Here is a 17,848-nt window from a genome sequence, read left to right as displayed (position 1 = left end):
CTATAATGACACTCAAATTCTAAATATCAGTTATCAGTAATCATGTTTTTTGGCAAGGAAAATATTGGATATCGGCCAAAAATGTCATATAGGTGCATCCCTACTCCTCACCGTTGAATTTGACACGTTTATTCCACCTATACAACCAGGCAAGCAAGATCGGCTCTCTAACACACATGCGGTGATACAAACAAATCCGCATTCTCATGGATGACCCTGAGCCATATTGCTCGCCAGGCATGGCGGTGTGGAGCCGAGCGTTGGAAACAGGACTCCTGTTACAGAACCCTTTAAGACCAACCCTCCCAGTCTAACCAGTTGCAGGCATATAAGAAGCTCCACCCAGCCAGCGATACCCTGTCCAACCAACCGCAGGCTCCGTTTAGAACATGCCCAGCGATGGCACGAATTTCACACAATCACCTTATTCTGATGAGGCCCCTCTCACCTAGTCATGATGTGTATTCTACGGCCATCACCCTATTATGCACAGAAGTAATTAAATTAGGTTAATCTTCGGTGGAGGCAGCCTTCGCAGAGGTAGCACAAGTAAAACCTGAAATGGATCAACCTCCAGTACAGAGGGAAAAATGTAGGCTGTGCTAAAAAGGTTAAAATTAGAAAACAGGCTAGTAATTTTGTCATAACACAATATACTGTACTTACCATTTATGATGGTTAAGCATAAAGACCTAGGCCTACTGTTGGTCAAAAACATGCTAAGTATGTCACAGGAAGGCCAAAAAGATCATCAAGGACATCAACCACCGAGCCACTGCCTGTTCACCCCGCCATCATCCAGAAGATGAGGTCAGTACAGTTGCATCAAAGCTGGGGCCGAGAGACTGAAAAGCAGCTTCTATCTCAAGGCCACCAGACTGTTAAAACAGCCATCACTAGCACATTAGAAGCTGCTGCCAAAAGGCATAGACTAGGAATCACTGGCAACTTTAAGGAATGGAACAATCATCACTTTAGTAATGTTTACATATCTTGCACTACTCATCTCATATGAGTATACAGTATTCAATAGTATTCTACGGTATCTTAGTCACTGAATGTTTATATATCTGGCATTACTCATGTCATGTGTATATACTGTTTTCTATACGATATCTTAATTCGTTCCACTCTGACATTGCTCGTCCATATGTATATAGTCTTAATTCATTCCTACATAGATTTGTGTGAATATGTTGTGTAATTTCTTAGATATTAATTGTTATATATTACTGCACTGTCGGAGCTAGAAGCACAAGCATTTGGCTACACCCACAAAAACTAATCACATGTATGTGACTTATAAAATTTGATTTGAAATAGGGTCTATCGGTAAGAATTATATATACAGTTGAAGTCGGAAGCATACAGTAAAAATTCCGTCTTAGGTCAGTTTGGATCACCACTTTATTTTAAGACTGTGAAATAATAGAGAACATTTATTTCAGCTTTTATTTATTCCATCACATTACCAGCAGGTCAATTAGTATTTGGTAGCATTGCCTTTACATTTTTTAACTTGGGTCAAAGATTTTAGGTAGCCTACCACAAGTGTCCCACAATATGTTAGGTGAATTTTGGCCCATTCCTCCTTACAGAGCTGGTGTAACTGAGTCAGGTTTGTAGGCCGCCTTGCTCGCACACACTTTCAGTTCTGCCCACAAATTGTCCATAGGATTGAGGTCAGGGCTTTGTGATGGCCACTCCAATACCATGACTGTGTTGTCCTTAAGCCATTTTGCCACAACTTTGGATGCTTGGGGTCATTGTCCATTTGGAAGACCCATTTGCGACCAAGCTTTAACTTCCTGACTGATGTCTTTTTTTTTTTTTTTACCTTCATTTTACTAGGCAAGTCAGTTAAGAACAAATTCTTATTTTCAATGACGGCCTAGGAACAGTGGGTTAACTGCCTGTTCAGGGGCAGAACGACAGATTTTGTACCTTGTCAGCTCGGGGATTTGAACTTGCAACCTTTCGGTTACTAGTCCAATGCTCTAACCACTAGGCTACACTGCCGCCCCAATATATTGCTTCAATATATAATTTTCCAGCCTCATGATGCCATCTATTTTGTGAAGTGCACCAGTCTCTCCTGCAGCAAAGAACCGCCACAACATGATGCTGCCACCCCCGTGATTCACGGTTGGGCTGGTGTTCTTCGGCTTGCAAGCATTTCCTTCAAACACAACGATGGTCATTATGGCCAAACGGTTCTATTTTTGTGTCATCAGACCAGAGGACATTTCTCCAAAAAAGTGCAATCTTCGTCCCCATGTGCAGTTGCAAACCATTGTCTGGCATTTTTATGGCGGTTTTGGAGCAGTGGCTTCTTCCGTGCTGAGCGACCTTTCAGTTTATGGCGATATAGGACTCATTTTACTGTGGATATAGATACTTTTGTACTTGCTTCCTCCAGCATCTTCACAAGGTCCTTTTATGCTGTTCTGGGATTGCGTTGCACTTTTTGCACCAAAGTACGTTCATCTCTAGGAGACCGAACGCGTCTCCTTCCTGAGCGGTATGACGGCTACGTGGTCCCATGGTGTTTATACTTGCATACTATTATCCTGGCTGATTTCTTTTGATTTTCCCATGATGTCAAGCAAAGAGGCACTGAGTTTGAAGGTAGGCCTTGAAATACAGGTACACTTCCAATTGACTCAAATTATGTCACACAGCCTATCAGAAGCTTCTAAAGCCATGACATTGTTTTCTGGAATTTTCCAAGCTGTTTAACCTCTGAACTCTAGGGGCAGTATTTCATTTTTGGATAAAAAAACGTTCCCGTTTTAAACAAAATATTTTGTCACGAAAAGATGCTCGACTATGCATATAATTGACAGATTTGGAAAGAAAACACTGACGTTTCCAAAACTGCAAAGATATTATCTGTGAGTGCCACAGAACTGATGCTACAGGCAAAACCAAGATGAAACTTCAAACAGGAAATGAGCAAAAAAATTTAAGCGCAGTTTTCCAATGTCTCCTTATATGGCTGTGAATGCGCAAGGAGAGAGCCCACAATTTCTGCCGTTTCCCCAAGGTGTCTGCAGCATTGTGACGTATTTGTAGGCATATCATTGGAAGATTGACCATAAGAGACCACATTTACCAGGTGCTAAATGCTACGCTAGCTATCAATACTCTTACACAAATGCTTGTTTTGCTATGGTTGAAAGGCATATTTTGAAAATCTGAGATGACAGTGTTGTTAAGAAAAGGCTAAGCTTGAGAGATAGCATATTTATTTCATTTCATTTGCGATTTTCATGAATAGTTAACATTGCGTTATGCTAATGAGCTTGAGGCTATAAATGGATACAGGTTTTTTTCATAGCCAAATGTGAACAAAACGGAGCGATTTGTCCTACACAAATAATATTTTTTGAAAAACTGAACATTTGCTATCTAACTGAGAGTCTCCTCATTGAAAACATCTGAAGTTCTTCAAAGGTAAATGATTTTATTTGAATGCTTTTCTTGTTTTTGTGAAAATGTTGCTGGCTGAATTCTAGGCTTATAGCTATGCTAGCTATCAATACTCTTACACAAATGCTTGTTTAGCTATGGTTGAAAAGCATATTTTGAAAATCTGAGATGACAGTGTTGTTAACAAAAGTCTAAGCTTGAGAGCAAATATATTTATTTCATTTCATTTGCGATTTTCATGAATAGTTAACGTTGCGTTATGCTAATGAGCTTGAGGCTATAAATAGATTGCTCGACGCAAGAAGTTAAAGGTTCAGTCACCTTAGTGTATGTAAACTTCTGACCCACTGGAGTTGAGATACAGTGAGTTAAATTAAATAATCTGTCTGTAAACAATTGTTGGAAAAAATACCTGTGTCATGCACAAAATAGATGTCCTAACCGACTTGCCAAAACTATAGTTTGTTAACAAGAAATGTGTGGAGTGGTTGAAAATGATTCCAACCTAAGTGTATGTAAACTTCCAATTTCAACTGTATATATATATATATATATATTCATTTCATTTTTACAACAAAACAATATCCTACCCATTGACTGAGAAACATCAACGACTCTCCCTCACCTGGTCCAGTACCAGGTAAATCCATCAGACTCTGCAGCTACTCGGATTGCAGCTGAAGGTCATAACCTTTATCTATGCCATCCGTGGGAACCATCCACAAACTCACATTAAACCCAGCCCTTGAATGAGATAAGGATTTCTCCAGCATGCAGCAGTTAATGTGTCCGGATCAAAGTTCCCAGGCTACACTGATAATGACTATGTGTGTGTGTGTGTGTGTGTGTGTGTGTGTGTGTGTGTGTGTGTGTGTGTGTGTGTGTGTGTGTGTGTGTGTGTGTGTGTGTGGAGCAGTTCAGCTGTTGGAAGCTCATGGAGCGATGCGTAATGCTAAAACCAGCTCTGTGTTCAAGAAAGAAAGTAAACTCCCACTCCAAATCCACACCATTCATTAAAATCACAATTTAACCAACACTCATCTATTTTTTTGACTACCTGGGCCTACCAATTGGTTAAAATATTGAAACCAAACCATACAGATTTGAATGAAAAGTATTTGAATAAACATGAAATGGTGAATGTAAGAAGCGAACATCATTTCATATTAAACAGCATATAAAACACTAAAATAGGTCAGGAACCAGACAGAGAGCCTAAGGAGGAACAAAAAGGAAGTATTTAAATCATTAGGCTGGACAAAGTTCAACTACTGTTTAACGGAAGCCCAGCCTCACTTTTCTCCACACACAGGAAAAAAAAAAACTGAAATAAAACTGAAGTCATTTTTTGGCCAATATACTATTTGTTTATAATGCACTGTCCGCTCTCCCTTGAGGCTTTCCCAAGTTGATGCCCAAGAGACCAAACAGCCTCAGATCACACACTCAGATCATGTTCAAGCCTCGGATTGGACAGTGAAACACACACACGCTCGCACCTGCACTCGATGTGCAGTCATGGCTGAAGCCAGCGCAAATTCCTACTATTTATGTGTCCAGGTTAAACCGGGGACATCCCTCATCAAATTCATGGTATTGACCAAATACTTACTTTCCACCATAATTTGCAAATAAATTCATTAAAAATCCTACAGTGTGATTTTCTGGATTTTTCCCCCCTCATTTTGTCTGTCATAGTTAAAGTCTACCTATGATGAAAATGACAGGCCTCATCTTTTTAAGTTGGAGAACTTGCACAATTGGTGGCTGACTAAATACTTTTTTGCCCCACTGTAACGTAGGTACATGACGTAATGACGCCATGTAAAAATGTTGTGCTACAAGTGCTGCACAGCATTCCTAACCTAGCCCACAATGTCTGCTATGTGGATTTAGCAGTCAACAAGTTGAGCAGTCATTTGAAAGAGTAAGAAAATTTCAGCGAGACAATTCAAAGGAGAAATCCATCAAAGCCAAGATAATGGAATTCATTGCCCTTGGCAATCAACTGTTCTCTGTCGTGGGTGATGTTGGCTTTCGCCAACTGGTCGAGCACCGGTACACATTACCAAGTGTGCTATTTTTCAGATGTTCCCCTCCTGGAGTTACACAGTAATAGCGTCACTGCTATTCACGACATACATACTATGAAACGCCGTTTGGGTCTTTGCGTGTAAATAAAGATACAGTAGCACTGTCAAAGCTGTACAAAAAAAGTCTGCAAACAAGCAAACAGCGGCCACGATCGTTGTGTTTACAATATCGCAATGGTAATAATAAAGCATAATTTGTTTGACCACAACTTCTGGGGTGGCTAGCTTTAGCTTGGTTCATAGCTAGCACCAATACAACCAGCCTGAAAACAATGACCAGTAGAAACTGCAGTCATTTTCATTATTCTAGACAATGATTTAGGAATCCTTGTGAGTAAGTATTAGCTGGGATGCAACTTGTTCGCCTAATGAAATTGAACTTTAGTTCATGAAAATAAATAGCTAGCCAGCTACTTAACCCTGTTGCCCAAAGCTAAGCAGCCAACTAGCTTCATCTGGGAATTGATAGGAAAGGATGTAATATATCACTAGCCACTTTAAACAATGCTACCTAATATAATGTTTACATACCCTACATTATTCATCTCATATGTATACGTATATACTGTACTCTCATCTACTGCATCCTTATGTAATACATGTATCACTAGCCACTTTAACTATGCCACTTTGTTTACATACTCATCTCATATGTATATACTGTACTCGATGCCATCTACTGTATCTTGCCTATGCTGCTCTGCACCATCACTCATTCATATCTTTATGTACATATTCTTTATCCCCTTACACTGTGTATAAGATATTAGTTTTGGAATTGTTAGTTAGATTACTTGTTGGTTATTACTGCATTGTCGGAACTGGAAACACAAGCATTTCGCTACACTCGCATTAACATCTGCTAACCATGTGTATGTGACAAATAAAATTTGATTTGATCTGGCTAGTGAAGCTCGACTGGACCGGGTTACATGTTGTGAAGCTAGCCACAATAACGATCAGGCACTAGGGTTGCAGACTTGGAAATTTTCCATTGGAAGTTAAGCCCGGGTATTTTGCTTAAATTCATTAAAAAAAAAGTTAACTTATAACAGTGAACCTTTTTTGTGGGATACACAAGGCAATTCTAGGACTTGTGGCATATTTTGGTTAAACTATCCACAATTCAATGGAATTGCAACCCTCTGCATGCACAGTGCATTTTCCCATCACATGTACAGCTGATTCTCAAGATCTTGCACACCAATGAGATGCTATTGAGCCCATACTACTACACTGTCTAAGCCAAGGACTACATGCTTTCTGGTAAGTTTTGATTACAATACTGGGTGGGGTGAATATATTTTATATGACATACATGATTTTTTGTTAACTAGTAAATAGTAGCCTACAGCAAAGTGTGTTTAAATAATTTCTAACTTGTTCATTTCTGCTAGTTAGTTTTTGCTACCATGTGGGTTTTTAGCTTGCTTGAGCCTGCTAACTGAGGAGTGTTAATTATGTTTCATTTTAAAACATTTATCTTACAAAGGAGTTGTTTAATCTAACTGCTTAACTATTTATCTGTACATGGAATTGTATTTGTTTTGACTAAAATCTTTACAGGAAAATGCCACGGGCACTCTCTGATGTGTGGAGACATTTCACCGCAGCTAATGTAGAAGGAAAAGCTGTGCACATTTGCAAATACTGTGCCATTAGCTAGGTTGCTGAAGAATGCAACAAAGATGCAGAATCATCTGGCAAAGTGCATTAAGTTCCCTCAGCGCTCACAACAAACAACCTCTGACAAAAAGTCCCTCTACCTCTATTCGAGGTGAAAATGATGAATCAGACACCTTATCCATACACAGACAGCTGTGTATGTAACTGGTTCACCTCTGATGCTCACAGGCAATGTGTATTGGAAGAGATTTCTGAATGTTCTTTGCCCAGCATACACCCCTCCAAACAGACATGCTTTATCTACTCATTTGCTGGATGCAGAGTACAACAGAGTTCAATTGAAGGTCAAGCAAATCATAGAGAAAGCAGACTGTATTTGCAATCATCTCTGATGGGTGGTCGAATGTTGTTGGGCAAGGAACAATTAACTACATCATCTCCACCCAACCAGTATTCTACAAGAGCACAAGGGACACAAGGGACAACAGACACATCGCAGATGAGCTGAAGGCAGTCATCAATGACCCTGGACCAAAGAAGGTATTTGCACTGGTGACAGAATGCTGCAAACATGAAGGCTGCTTGGTCTAAAGTGCAGGAGTCCTACCCTCACATCACACCCATTGGCTGTGCTGCTCATGCATTGAATCTGCTCCTCAAGGACAACATAGCACTGAAAACAATGGATATACTCTACAAGAGAGCCGAGGAAATAGTTAAGTATGTGAAGGGTCATCAAGTTATAGCGGCAATCTACCTCACAAAGCAAAGCGAGAAGAATAAGAGCACCACATTGAAGCTGCCAAGCAACACCTGTTGGGGTGGTGTTGTCATCACGTTTGACAGTCTCCTGGAGGGGAAGGAGTCTCTGCAAGAAATGGCCATATCACAGTCTTCTGATATGGACAGCCCCATCAAGAGGATCCTCCTGGAGGATGTATTTTGGGAGAGTGGTAAGCAGTCTGAAACCTATAGCAGTAGCCATTGCACGGATTGAGGGAGACAATGTCATCCTGTCTGATGTTCAGACAGGATGAGGAAACTGCAGTTCTGAGGAAACTGCAGTTCTGAAATACATCAAAAAGTGTGACGACTTCTGCCTGAAACCTATACTTTGTGGATCTGTGGCTCTTTCCCTGTTGCCTCCATCATCCTCCAAAACCCACCAACATCAACCGCCTCAGAGTGCAACTGGTCCATGTTTGGGAACACACACCAAAGCATGCAACAGGCTGACCAATACAATGGTTGAAAAATTGGTGGCCATCCAGGCAAATTTGATGTTTTTTTGAGCCTGATAATGAGCCATCCTCAACAAGGTTGGAAAGTGACTGTAAATATTAGGCCTCAGAGTCTGATGTTCAAGAGGTGGACATTGAGGAGGTCCAGGGAGACAATATGGAAGCCTGAGAGGAGAGCATTAGTTTAGACTATCATTTTACAAATGCATGTTGAAAACATTTTTGGGAGATGCGATGGATCATTGGGGATCATTCAATATTCCCTTTCTTTTCTTGTTCAGTGAAATCATCCCATGTGAAGAGTCAACTCATTTATTCAAAAGTTAAATTCGTAACTAAATAGTTTTTAAAATGTCTTTTGGAAGGATTTAATCATTTGCAATTATGTCTACTTATGATAAGGTAAAATGTTTATGTTTCTGTCTCCACATGATACGGTAAATATATCCAATGTAAAAAAACATCCCCATTTAAAGGGTATTAATATTAATTTGCATATATTTCCGTTATTCTCACGGAAATTTCCGCCTCTGAATGTTCCCCAAAATGTGCAACCCTATTAGGCACAATAGTGGAATTTGCATTCAAAATAAAAGTATGTCATGTCATTGACAATGATGCAAATTAATACGAATAGTAGCAGAATTATGCCATACTTTTATTTTGAAGGCTAACCGCAAAGTCCACTATTGTGGCTAATCCTTATTGTGGCTAGCTTAACATAGATGAGTCCAAACCACCATTAATCAATTAAGAACGGTCTTATAAATTAGGGTTATTTTAGATGACACCTAGATTGTCGTTTTGCTGTGTTTTGGGGGAAAAACATTGTTTGCATCCATGAGCTAGCTAGCTTTTTTTTAATGACCAGCCTTGTAGGTGCGCGAGACAACTTTACCAGCATCACAGCACACATATGACATATGAAAAACGAGTGATAGTTATTACACTATGTACAAAAAATGTATGAACGCATTAAATTATTATGTGACGTGCAATCATATTCAGGTCCTGGTTGGCCAACAAGCTTATTTGATACGTCAAAGTGTTATTTATATATTTTTGGACACGCAAAGACCCAAACGGCGTTCCAGAGAAATCCTGGTTGAGAATGAAACGACTGAACAAATGAACAAAGAAACAGCACAGCAAGTAAGTGAAAGAAATAGGTTTTGATTATGATTTACTGGTAATGGGGACAGCCTACCCCGGCCAAACCCGGACGAAACGGAGCCGCTTGTGGGAATCCCAATCACGGCCGGATGTGATACAACCTGGATTCGAACCAGGGACTTTCGTGGCACCTCTTGCACTGAGATGCAGCGCCTTAGACCGCTGCGTCCGTGTGTGTGTTAACTATTTAACTGCAATATAATGCTTAAAAGGCCATAAAAAAAGTTGATAATCGGTACCGGGTTTTTTGGCAGGGAAATTATCAGATATCGGTGCATCACTAGTAATTTAACCAATTGACTGGCCAGAAATCAGGGCATTCATCAGCAAAGACACAGCGCAAGCTGACAGTACTTTGGACAACCAAATTTAACTCAAAATTATTGAAGAAATCACATTCTGTCAGCTGTATGGTGATTTGTGATTTGTGTAACTTACATTTTACCGGTACTACCAGTAGTAGTAGGCCAATCGATAACACCACAACGGAATGCGTTTGAAGTGATGATGCGCCGCCGAGAACAGCTAGCATGTCCAGCAAAGTACATTGCCAGTGGCACGCACACACTTCGTGCCGATCAGCAGGTGGGGGCTTTTAATTGAACAGTACAAACAATCAGAATGGAGAAAGACCCATTAAAATCACTTAAAATGTATGTGTTGCTACCCTTGGGCCACACAATACTCATAAAGCATATTTAGAACTTGTATTATTCAAAAACATACAATACTATCAAAAACCCAACACTTTTTTTAATACCATGATATGATCTTTGGCCATGTCGCCCAACCCTACTTCTACCATGGGCAAATACCTAGGCCTAGATACATTTTTTGTTCAAATCAAAAGGGGTGAAGTCAAAAAAGTGATTGAAATCACATGGAATGACCCAGAGAAGAAGGGAAGCATGTAGTTTTGTGCAGTTTTAATTGGGCCATTAGGCCATCAGGGAGCACAGACCACAACACACTGAACTTTAGACTATAGGTCGGGTTCAACCCATGGGTATACTCACTCCTCTCCTCATACACAAGTACAGCGCACCTGGTTTTGTAAACACCGTGCCAGTGGTTTCTGCCTTTGAAGTCTCTTAATCGTTCAGGTTCCTCCACGACAAGGGAAAAAAGCTACAGAAATACACAACAGAAAATGGGAAAAACACAAGTGGGTTTGAAAAGAATTCAGAGTTTTCTCTGTTCCTCTAATCTCAAACGTTGAGATTTCAACCAGCTGTCTGAGGTACGACCAAGCTGGGGCAATTAGTTGACAGTAGGGATGTTGTTTTTTTAAACACAAAAATAAAAGCCAGTGTCTGAATAGGCTAACTGGCATAGAGAGAAGTAAAACTCTGAGGAACCAGCAAACCAGTGGTGTGTTTCTGTGTTCCACAATTCACCCAATGATATATGATGCATATGGTTCCACTTCCAGACTGGTTTGGTGGCTTCAGCACAGGAGCGAATGGGGCCTGTGTGTCAGTCGAGCCACTCCCTGCTGAGATTGCCAGTGGTCAGGCTTCCTCTCGACCCTGTCCTGACCTCTAGGATCTGGGCAACTCGCTTGTCTGAAGTTAGGCCTGGAGGGGTGAAACACTTTGGCCTTTAACATTCTACTGAGGAGCCATGACAATTTCAGGCAGGAGTCCGGTAAATTAGCCCATTGCCCTTAGCCCACACCCCCCCTCCCTTTTTAATCAAAGTTTTTCTGGAGATTCGTAAGTAATTTTCTCCTCTGGATTCTCTTCAGGCCATGTACATTGTTGAATGGGGTTGATTTTTCCTGCTTCTCCAATGTGGCTGGCTGGTCCATGTTTATCTTATGTGAGGGGTGGGGGGTAAAAAAAACATTCAGGAATGGAGCATTCTGGGAGGAAAGTGAACAGAGGTATTGTTTCAGGTGTGTTCCAAGCGAGGTTAAGTTCAGAGGGAGGCACTGCCCCTTGGTTTGAGATGGGGGAGAGATGGATTGAGGTGGAGGGAGGGGATGTTGGCTTGAGGGCATGAAACGGGAGGGTGTGTGCGTCTGAGTGTACTTGGCCTTGGCAGACTAGGCTTACACTATCAAAACAGCCAGCAACGGTGTTGTTTTAGTCAGCCAAATGTCACCCTTCAGCTCTTCTTCCAGTCAGGATTCCAGGAAAGAGACTAGTGTGTGTGTGTGTCCACAGCTCAAGTATATGCCAAACCAAGATGTACAATACCTGCAACCCAAAAACATGAGCAACAACAACTGCTTCTACAGAAAACCACAATAGCAGATCATTTAGATGTATGAATAAAACTGTGATTGCTCAGACAGATTTCAAGTGTCTGACTGGACAGATTATTCATCATGAGCTGAAGTCTTCAGAGAAGCCAGACATTAACCGCCTGAGGGGGTCTGAACAATACAAAGTAATAACATCAGTAATACCAACAGGTTCTGCTTCCATCTCGCCAACTCAATAGTCTGACAGGACAAATCCCAAACCCAGTGCGCCTATGAAAACACTGCAGATCCGTACATATAGATTTGCATAATCATCAGAAATAGGCGTACATTTAGGCCTAACCAGAGAAACGGATGTAGCTTTATGCACATTACGGCCTGTAGCCTACAGCAGTAACCAGCCATACCTCTATTGGTTGTTTCCTGTTTTCCTGGCCTCTATATTGATTGGTTAGATGTAAAATTAGAACATAGAAGGATCTAGAATATAGGCTGAGGAAATTGCCATATGCTCCAAGTGGCTAGGTGCTAGGACAGCCTAAATCAAGGCCAAAATTGTATACACATACCTTGGTAATAAAGTACAGCAGGACTATTTCTTAGTCCACAATATGGTCTTACATAATGCAACATTTCCTACTTAAAATGCAACCAGCAAACCATAATCATGTCATACTTTCAGTTGGCACTGGCAGTATCTAACATTTGCAACAATGAGCCAATTTTCTTGGAATGGAGGGCCCTGGAAAACTGATTAAAGTGGGGCACCGTGCCCCTAAAATAAGGTTATCATTGCTGGGAAGGACAAAAATCTGAGTGGGTGGCTTTTATCCATTCATGTTATTGAGTACCCTCCTCTGGGTCAACCTCCAAATTCATAAACTAGATAATTGTTGTGTTAGCCTCCTTCTAGGGTTGCGCCAATACCACATACATATGTCTGGAAGGGGGCTGATAGGATTCCACAAAGATCTAAAGGGTCAATGGGGGGGAGGGGAGGTCTTGCTTTGTCAATTGTGTGGCATATCAAAACAAATAGGAGTGAAAACAGGCAGTGAGAGGACTCACACTCTCAGTAGCACATTCTCCCAGTCCTACACCATATCATACAGTCTAGAGAGAGGCCATGTACTCTGAGTGAACAGCTCTCCATTAAATTGGGTATAACATGGACCAGGGCCTGAGCGAGCAGAGCCATCGGTCCAACTCAGCAGCAGACGGGGCGCTCATCACCCTCTATTCATAAAATGTCTCTCTGACTTCAACATGTGGGCTGCATTGGGGACAGGGGCGTGGGGGACCCAGTCGGGCCAATATGTGCAATCAGTAGGCTTTTTTCTCTCTACGCTCCACAGTCAGGGCTAGTCCCGCTTGTGTGTATTTAACCTCCTGAAACCATTTCCCAAAAAGCACGTCACCCAGACCCGGAACTCTCTTGAAATTCAGTCAATGGATTTGCAATCTGCAGAGGTCCCAGCACAGCAGCAGAGCACAACAGTCAAGGCCTCACTAGCTCAGCTACACCAAGAGTGTACTGTGTAGGGTACCCACCCATAATGATAGCAAACAATCATCAGGAAGATAAACTCTCCCTCACCACAAGACAAACACTGGTGAGATTATTTGATCTTGGAGCAAGTTCACACATCAGAAAATGACAGCATTGAAGTGCTGAGATCACATATGATGCAAGGATATGCAATTTAACACAACATATAATGGAAACCTACAGATCTTGTAACACACTAACCGGGGATTGAGCAGGTTAGTGTGCAATTAAAGGGATTCACATGAACACAGTTCCTTGTTGACAAATGGATGGGACAAAATTACAGTATCTGCACTGACGTTAGACAGTGTACAAGCACATAGGAGACGGTTGAGATCATGGCATGGCAAAACCTTGATGTGTTGATAATGAATACAATGATTATATTGTTCATTGTTTTTTTTCTAGCGGCCTTGTGTATATCGCTAAATCACAATTTAGGCGAAATTAAAATTGTACAATTATTTAGCAAACTAGCTTGGTTGGTTTATGCTAAAGAAAGTACATTACTTTGATGAAACAATTAGTAGAAAACGTCGCGCCTGCAACTGCCAGTGCCTGCGCCATTGTGAAAACCTCGCCATAAATGACTGAATTGGAAATGTATCAAAAATGATTACAATGTAATCTATGCGACAACGCATTTTCTTGGTTAACGTTGAAGGATTGCGAAAATGGTTCCCCTCTCACACGATTGCGATCATTCGATAGACTTGCCTGGGTGTGTACATTATGCACGATTAAGTTTAGAATGCGGTGGCGCAGAGATGCATTATATAGTGGGCAATACAGCAAGCTTGCAAACTACGTTTTAGACGGCCTATGCCAGTAGACTGACTAGGGGTAATTTGGATACTTAATCAATAGATTCGGTGAATAAGGCTTCACATTGACACAATTATATCTGGTACAGTTAAATGTTATTACTCATGTTTTATGATTTTCCCTCGCACTCTCCCATAATTTACGAATATCATGGCTCATCTTAACTGGCTAGTTGTAGATTACTATAATGGTGTACTTGGCAGCAGAACATTCAGCTAATGCAGTAAAAGAGTAGCAAACCTAACGTTACCAACACTGTCTGTAACTGACGTTGGAACTTGGATTTGAAATTAAGGTAGACCCGGCTATGGAACATAAAATAAATCACAAAAATGTAGTGCATTACTACGAATGCGAGATAACTGGTGTGTATGTTACCTACCAAGTCAAACGTTAAATGATGTTTCACGATTTCAAAGTTATTTTTTTACTACGGAGTTAAAAGTAACAAAGAAAAAAGGAGGAACCTACCACGTGATGAGGAGCCGAGTCCGGGTTAATTTTTTTTTTTATAGAAACAAATCCCGCACTTTGATAGTAATTTCATCAAGGAAACAAAATATGTGGGAAAACAAATAATTCGAGAATGCCCCTTCACAAAATCCGTCTCGTGCGTTCAAATTGGGTAACCCCGTGTTGCTCCCGGAATCACGAAATGGGCGAAACAACGAGTAGTTGAGAAACGGAGTCAGCTTGCTCTCTTCTCTTTGCAAATATTAATGCTCAATCTAGTTTATTTCAAAGGCAGTTTTATTCAAATCGAATTGGTCTTGTCCTATTTCCCAACGCCATTTATCGACGACTTGTTATGTATTTTCCCCGATAATCCGTTTTTATTGTTGCCGTTTTAGGGAGAGCGTCACACAGAAAATGGCGGCTCGCTCCTCTCCCTCGGATTTCAAGTCTGACAAAACAGAACCCGAGAGCAAAGCCGCGGCGGGAGACATTCCTCACACTCGCCACTAGTAGAACGTCAGCATGTCTCCGCTAGAGGGAGCCAAAGTCAAGCGTTCCATTTTCTACATGTCTGAAACTGGGTTGCTGTGTCTTCCATTATGGCTCAATTAAATCGTGACTTGCAGTTATTACATTTCACGCAAGAGCCGGAATGGATACAGTTTCATTATAACTCGATTATAACTCCAAAACATGTGATTCTGGAGGATTGGAGAAAGTGAATGGTTATGGGATCATAACCAGGACACACGGTTAGTTATAACTATCTATGATACTACCCTGCAATATGATAGCATGTGCATCAAAGCATTCCCCTACGGGAAACACTCTTTTCACACCAATTCGATACCAAAGTGACTTTTTCATAGCAGGTTAGGAGAACTTACACAGCAGGTTAGGATAATTAATGTAGCAGGAAAATAGTTTGAGAAAATGGCTTTGAAAATCACCTTGTATCTAAGTGTCATTAAAAGAGTGTGTACCATTCCCCCCATAGAGGAAATATATGGGTGTTGTATAGAATTATAATGTAATAATGCCAGGGGGAACCGAAGAACAACACCATTTCTGCAATGCAACAGAGGGCACAGACGGGCAACATAGCTGACTATTCTGTTGCAAAACCTTTTGGAACAGAAATTGTTTGCTCCAAACGAAAACTAGAGTTTCTTCTGGAAAAAATCAGATAGGTCTCTCCCCGTTTGGTTCGGTTTGCTTCTTAAACAGTAAACAATTTCTGTTGCAAGACAATGAATACACCCCTGCCTTCTCAACAAACCACAATATGGAACAAAAAAAAACAGTCCCCTGGCCCCGTACCATTTTTGTGTGCAGATCTGAAGGTAACAGATTGGTCACAGTTACATGGGTAGCCTATAGAGAGCAATAGTTATGGCATCACTTTGTAGGCACTAACTCTGCCATGGTGTTTTGTAGGGTTTTTGAATAAACCCAGAAAATTAGGTCTGTGGTAGGCTTAGGAGATCCTATACATTTTGTTCTATGAGAATCTATATAAGCTAACGTCACTTTTTGTGAATTTTGAAGAATTTACGATAATAAATGTACAAAAGCATAAAAAAGGCTTCATAATTCATAAAGGTCATGTTAACTGACTGATATTATCTCATATAACAAAGATCTCCTAAAGCCTGTGTTAACCACAGACCTTATTTTCAGTGTTTATCCCAAAGCCTTATTCTTTACCCCATAAGAATGGCTGAATGAACCAGAGGTAAATCATTCCTGGTTTTTAGGGACTACAAGCTGGCGATCTCTATATAAGCAAAGGATGGTCCTGTGACCTCTAGGAAAATCTAATTTACAATCCTTCACTATATTACTTACAAATTCCGTTCCTTTCATTTGGCAAATGCAAAACTACTTACGGTTTCAGACAACAATCAACATCTATATAAGGATGTCATATCCCCTGCCTTATGATCACCGCCATTGATATTCCACCTGTTCTGCAACTGTTCACTCTACTAATGTGCTATTCTGCCATCTAGTGGTCTTTAGTAGAGTTAACACCTCCTATATTGGATAAATCACCCCTCCACCTGTGTCTGCATCTGACTCCAGCACCATATTTCTGTAGCAGTCTTTAGGTTGCTATGCCAGACAGTGACACAATATTATAGTGAAATGTCAACATAGCAAAATGTGCATTGTTCCATAAATGACTATCTGTCCAAAGTTATTAAACCAAGCTCTATGCATGAAATAGCTCTATGCATGATGATGACACATAATCAATACTGTATCATGAAACACATGTTGTGTATACATACCTTGCAATAGCAAAGTTCACCTCCCTCCAAATCCATCCTTAGGGGTAAAATATCCACTGTGTATTCCAGGTACAGTCCATTCAGAAAGTATTCAAACCCCTTCCCTTTTTCCACATTTTGTTGCATTACAGCCGTATTCTAAAATGTATTAAATCATCCCCACCTCAGTCTACACACAATATTACATAATGACAAAGCAAAAAAATGTTTTTAGAAACTCTTATTTTTTGTAAGTTTATTTGTATTTTTATACATTTGCAAACATTTCTAAAAACCTGTTTTCACTTTTTCATTATGGGGTATTGGGTGTAGGTTGAGGGGGGGGGGGATTATTTAATACATTTTAGAACAAGGCGTAACAAACGTAACAAAATGCAGAAAAAGTGAAGGGGTTTGAATACTTTTCAAATGCGCTGGAACTTCCACAAGGTAATCCCTCCAGTTCTTTGACCAAGGGACCTGTACACACAGACAAATTGCATTATAAATCAATAATATATAATAATATATCTAAAATCATTTGACTGACACAGGCCTACTTGGTATGGCACTACAAAGAATGTCTAAAACACTATTTGTACAGAACATTGATTTATTTTTGTTCTGAGTCTATATGACAATCATTATATTTATAGAATGACCTGGCATTGTGCCATATTCTAAAATTATTCTGCAAATTATTTTATTGAATGTTGGTGAACATTTACGTGCGGCTTACAGTAACACTAGACTAGGGCACAATCCCCCACAGTCTTTTAAATTAAGAATAAACTGTATTGATTTTAGACTCAATACTCTTGTTAGCTTGACTGATTTTATTGTGGAAACGGGCTGTAAAACTCATAATCAACTATGTTGGCTAGCTAATAGCTAGCGAACTGGCTAACAAACTCCACGGCCCTTGTTCTAAGTAATTTAGCAAGCGCGGCTAGCATAACTTGCTAGCAATC

The 17,848-nt window shown here is 40.4% G+C and overlaps 1 protein-coding gene across 1 annotated transcript in view; it reads right to left on the bottom strand.

Moving 5' to 3' along the window:
- LOC135553941 (KAT8 regulatory NSL complex subunit 1-like) overlaps nucleotides 1-17,464 on the bottom strand; it is a 73,191-nt gene extending 55,727 nt beyond the window's left edge. Inside the window, 1 exon segment of the mRNA XM_064985891.1 lies at nucleotides 16,899-17,464. The gene's annotated coding sequence lies outside the window, so the exon portion shown is untranslated.
- Between the last annotated feature and the right edge of the window lie 384 nt (nucleotides 17,465-17,848).

This window comes from Oncorhynchus masou, chromosome 14 (assembly GCF_036934945.1).
Source record: "Oncorhynchus masou masou isolate Uvic2021 chromosome 14, UVic_Omas_1.1, whole genome shotgun sequence".
In the NCBI taxonomy this organism is placed as follows: Eukaryota; Metazoa; Chordata; class Actinopteri; order Salmoniformes; family Salmonidae; genus Oncorhynchus; species Oncorhynchus masou.
Note: the sequence above shows the minus strand (reverse complement) of the source record. Positions and strands in the feature narration are given on the sequence as shown.